The 5,517-nt window shown below is 41.6% G+C and overlaps 1 non-coding gene across 1 annotated transcript; it reads left to right on the top strand.

Moving 5' to 3' along the window:
- The first annotated feature begins 835 nt into the window (after positions 1-835).
- Trnat-ugu (transfer RNA threonine (anticodon UGU)) lies at positions 836-910 on the top strand. Its single transcript has one exon. It is a non-coding gene; the product is annotated as a tRNA-Thr (tRNA).
- Positions 911-5,517: the final 4,607 nt, after the last annotated feature.

The following is a 5,517-nucleotide window of genomic DNA, read 5'->3' as shown; positions in this document are numbered from 1 at the left end:
ATTTCAATATATCGCTGTAAAGCCATTTCACAAAACAGGAGATAGACATTAGAAAATAACGACCGATTTATTTCATTATTACTGCTATTTTCCAATGTTTTGGTGGCAGCCATGTACAATAGAATTCATGAACACTAAGTATCAAACAGTTTGGATTTTAAAAACAGATGGTATGCTAGAATCAATAAATCACTATTTATCACCGTTGGAAATATTTTATGATTTGGCTACGACTTTTGATTATTTAAAACATGATGTGGTCTACTAATGCAAAAGTAAGAAATTTAAGGACAAAGGTCACAGCAGGTCTGTAGATTCTTACTGGCAAGCTAGGAGACTGAGTGATAATTAACTGAAAACCTCAGCTGCCGACAGGTGTTGTTGACATACTTCGATGGGGACAGCTGAAAATGTGTGCCCCGACCGGCACTCTAACCCAGGATCTCCTGCTTACATGGCAGACGCTCCATCCATCTGAGCCACCGAGGACACAGTTGAATAGTGCTACTGCAGGGACTTATCCCTTGCACGCTTCCAGTGAGACCCACATTGCCAACTGTCCACAATCTACATATGTAATGTGGCTAATAGATATTTGCCCATCCACTCATTACTCGCGCCAAGTAAGGTGACGATCCCCGTAAGAGTTGGGGCAACCTGTGCGCATTCGCAACGACGAAGGTCAATGGCCGGGTAGCCTTTTTAATCACATATGAAGATAGTAACTGTTTCCAAAGAACAGATACCACTGATGACCGTGCAGCTTGTTTAGAATAAATGATAATTAATTGAAACCCTCAGCTGCTGACTACATGCAGGCGCGTTATTCATCTGTGCCATCGGTGGCTCAGATGGATTGAGCGTCTGCCATGTAAGCAGGAGATCCTGGGTTCGAGTCCCGGTCGGGGCACACATTTTCAGCTGTCCCCATCGAGGTATATCAACAACACCTGACGGCAGCTGAGGGTTTCAATTAATAATCATTTATTATAGACAAGCTGCACGGTCATCATGGTATCTGTTCTTCGGGAACGGTTACTATTTTCATAGGAGACTGAGTGTATCATTTCCACGTTGGTCGCGCAACCACAAAAGGTAAAGTCTGCAACGCAAGGCCATGACTGGACCATCGGTCTGACTGCAGGTGGAATGCAGCTTTTCTATTCAAGGCGGCACTAGGAGGTGGGGGGGGGGGGGGCTGTCAGGCTGTGTTGAATGTATTGTAGGTAAGCGATGAATTCATAACTATATTAAAAAACTTTGTTTGCTAACTCCTTCTAATCCATTTACCTGAAATTTCACAGAAAGCCTTAAAATTAACTTTTCTGATTACTTTGTGATTAGTAGTGTGCTGTAATACAAATTTAACTAGGTTTGTGTTTCAAAAAAATGTCTATCCTTTACCGCTCTCAGCATCCGAGAGTTCCTTCATTGTGGAATACATTACAAAATGTAATGTTCTGAATGTAATAACTTTTTTCAGTGGCTCTTCCGTCAGGTGAGAGAGAATTTCTCTCGTATTGGCAGTGAATGATTGTTTTGTAGATTTTAAATGTAGGTACTTATTTTTCAACGTAATCCATACGTCGCTGTATTTTGTCCATCTCTTTCCCTGTGACAAGATCCCATCCTTCCAGTGCTATTGTGATATAGCTGCAAAATGTCCATCTACAATTGCAGTAACCTCATTGAAGTCAAAAGTTTCCCAGCTACAAATTCCATTAGATATGACAACAATTAAAAATCCGAGGGTGCCAAATGGTGTGAATACAGACCTTTCCTCGCCTAATTCTTAAATTTCTTTGAGTGGAGACTAGTACCGAATGATTACTTTATTCTTTGGAATTCAATGGACAGGTAGGATCCCTTTACGTTCCAGAAAATACTGGCCACATCTTTTACAGTATAAAATTGACTACCCCTTCTCTCGTTCAGGATCATCGGTTTCCACCCGCTATATCACTTTACTTCATTTCTTATTGCATGATCTGGAAGAGTGTTAGGGCGAATCTCGGATCAAAGTTTGTGTCTCACCGTTCTTTGACAGTGCATGGGAACTTAGTGAGTACGACACTGCACTGGGGAAATCCATGTTTGAAATCCCCGTTGGGCTACTCAGATTTAGATTTTTTTGTGGTTTCACTGAAATATTGAAGGCAAATGACAGTATTCTTCCTCAGTTTCAACTGCTCCTCGCTGTACAATCTCCTCGTCGTCGAAGGCAAGTTAAACCCTAATCTTCCCTTCTTCCTGGACCATTCTGTCTCGTATGAACTTGTCGCTTTTCAGCAGATCTGATCTAGTACCACCCATTTGCTGTAAAAAATTACAATCCTTTATCTATTTTTCTTCGGTGAATATTTCAACTGACTTTGTGAATTATATTTTTGTTCCCATGGTTTCAGAAAATCTATTCATAAGGTAGTCACACGCCATGTAAGTTTTACAGTTGTGTTAGAAAGGTGGAGCTGCTGTCGTCATTTTACACTGCACCATACAAAAACGGTAATACAGAATTATGTGACGAGCATCGTTGAGAGAAGAGACAGTGTGGAGAAGAACTGAGTACACATGAAGGGAATCGAAGAGACCTGGCCCCGAAATATCGTGAACTACGGTTCGAAGTCTTTTTCTGTTAGGCACCTCCCACCCCCTGCTCTACACTAAAAAAAAATCTCTGGTAATGCGTGTACACGTTCATTAAAGAATAAGTTTTATGTTAACACAGTGTATGTCAGTTCTTCCGTTAGGTCTACTGGACTGAAATTCCAAACTGCAGTGTTATCTCGTGGTGAGTTCCAACAGTACGATCCTTGAAGTTTCAACAACAGCCTTGTAGAAGGTCAAAGCGCTAGCATCGCTGCAGGAGGCGTCATGGCTGCGAATGTAATAGTACATGTCTGTCACTTGTCCAAAAATGGCCGTGGAACAGCGACGCAACGTAAGTTTTTGTGACGTTCCGTGCTTGTGGGCGAGAATTCGTCGAGTTCGACCCGAATACCGAGAGGCAGGTTTCTGACCGCTCCTCCACAACAACGCCCCAACCCACAGAGTTGGTCAGCAAATGGATCACCCGCCGTATTCGCCGTATTTGGCCCCAGTCGACTTCTGGTTGTTCCCAGAGTTGAGGTTGCCAATGAAAGGACACCATTGCGACGCAGTTAAGGACATCCAAGACAACTGTACAGTAGTACCAAATACGATTCCAAAAAAGTACTGCGATGACTGTTTCTAAACACTTTTAAAATGATTTCATATTTGTTTTGATTCAGGGGGAGACTATACTGAATAAACACAGTGATTTGGGAAAACTCTTCATTATTTTTATTTTTCATAGCCATAGTCCTAACGCAACAAGGACACACAGTGTAATTCGACAGTTAAGACCAAGTTTTTATTCAAAATTGTCGCAAATACGATTTTTATTGTAATTTTGAAACGCATATCTGTTTAGAATATTGGGACGAAAAGGTTTTGTAATCCATGTGTCACAGGAGCTTCTAAAGCCCATTGTTCGAAGCAATGCCACGGCCGCCGTGGGATGCTCTCAGCCGGAGACGCCTGGCTCAGGTAGAAGACTTGTCCCGCCGTGACGCACGTTCACAAAATGATTTCTGTTGCAGTATGCATGCAAACATATTCGCCGAAAAAGCTGATGGACAACGTGTGTAGGCTGCCGAACGCAGCATACCCAGCTCGGCTTTTTTTGCCAAGAAGAACGAAGGAATTGCTCTCCAGCAACAATTCCAGTTGGAGAAGGTGTTGATATACGGCCCTGGAATTGCAGAGTAAGATAAGAAAACACATTTTTTGGTCATTTGCTGTCAAAATTGGTCAAAACATAATTTTTGGTCCGCATATTGGGTAGCCATTTTCAATTTTCAAAAACTGACTTTAGATTTGTTTTCAGTGAAACCAAAAATATATAACAACATGTAGTTTTTATGCAAATTGAATAATACATACAAAGGTCTTCCCTAAACTATAAACAGATATTTCTCGAGAAACGATTTTTCAGAACTGCGTACAATATAAAATAAAAACGGTTCGACCTATTAACTTCTACCTTTGGCCCCCGAAAAATAAACATTTTTCTTAGGAGCTTATACTTGTGATATACAATATTAACTGTTTATTGTAATGCCCTAAAGAGTGACCAAAACAGTCAAAAATCGAACTCAAAGTGCGAGTTAGCATCATATCATTAAATTTAATGTACTATCGAGTGATATTATCCATTTTTGATTTCAGATAACTCCTGACGGACTACTTCAATCTTGCAAGCCCTTGGAGCAAACCAGAATTGCAGTGAAAATCTAAAATATCAAAGTATGACCTGTCATAATCCCCAAACAGATTCTTTGTATGTCATTTCATTGTCTCAATAAAATTTCCAAACTCTGCCTATTTCTTGCTCATTTGAATGAGAACCTGGCCTTACGTTATTCATACCAAGCCACACGTGATTCTAGAACAACCATACGCATTCCGTGCAGAGAGGTGTTCCATTCTCGTGTGAAGTTACTGCCAAAAATCCCCACTTCATCTACAAATCAACACTCAATCTCTTCCTCGTTATGTTCAAATGGCTCTGAGCACTATGAGACTTAACTTCTGAGGCCATCAGTCCCCTAGAACTTAGAACTATTTAAACGTAACTAACCTAAGGACATCACACACATCCATGCCCGAGGCAGGATTCGAACCTGCGAACGTAGCGGTCGCGCGGTTCCAGGCTGTAGCGGCTAGAACCGCTCGGCCACCCCGGCCGGCTCCTCGTTATGTAGCGCAGTTCATTTCGTGTAAATACTAATTTACGACTTTATTTCCGCATGTGGAACGTTGTCATCGATGGCGTGATGATATAACTGAACAGATCACATAACTCATGACGTTTACGTCGATTAATTTCCCCTGAGAAAAACGACAGGTATGGTAATCGAAATATTGTTTTATTCACTTCGGCTGCTGTTTGAATGAGAGCTCAGGATTTGTTGTTAAGGACTGAGTGAGAAGGAGCAACTGCGTTCTCCTCGTCTTGTCGCGTTCTGCCAGTGTTTCCTGCGCTGCCATCACCTGCGCGCTAGCTTCGTGTGCTGTGCGCTTATTGCCACTACAGCTAACCACACTTAATCAGTGACAGCGAAGCTCCTTATCCGTTCTCATACACAAATTAATACAGAAAGCTGTAGTTAAACGCCACCAATAAAAATGATTTCAGCAATGTTCGACGGGGTGTTGCGTAATACTACTCATAAGGAAACTTAATACTATAGTTGAGTATCAGATTTAGTTTTCGCATCTATCATTAACATTTATTACAGTCAACACTGAAAGACTACTACATCATAAATCTTGTAACAACAAATTGTTCATTATAGCACACATACTGTGTCAGTGTCCGTCTGCTTAGCTCAGTGGTAACGTGTTTGCCTTCCATGCAGCGGTCCCGGGTTCGATTCCCGGCCGTGTTGGAGATTTTCTCTGCTCGTGCAATGAGTGTTGTGTTGTCCCCAT

Source organism: Schistocerca cancellata, chromosome 5, assembly GCF_023864275.1.
Source record: "Schistocerca cancellata isolate TAMUIC-IGC-003103 chromosome 5, iqSchCanc2.1, whole genome shotgun sequence".
Taxonomy (NCBI): Eukaryota; Metazoa; Arthropoda; class Insecta; order Orthoptera; family Acrididae; genus Schistocerca; species Schistocerca cancellata.
This window is presented reverse-complemented; position numbering and strand designations above follow the sequence as displayed.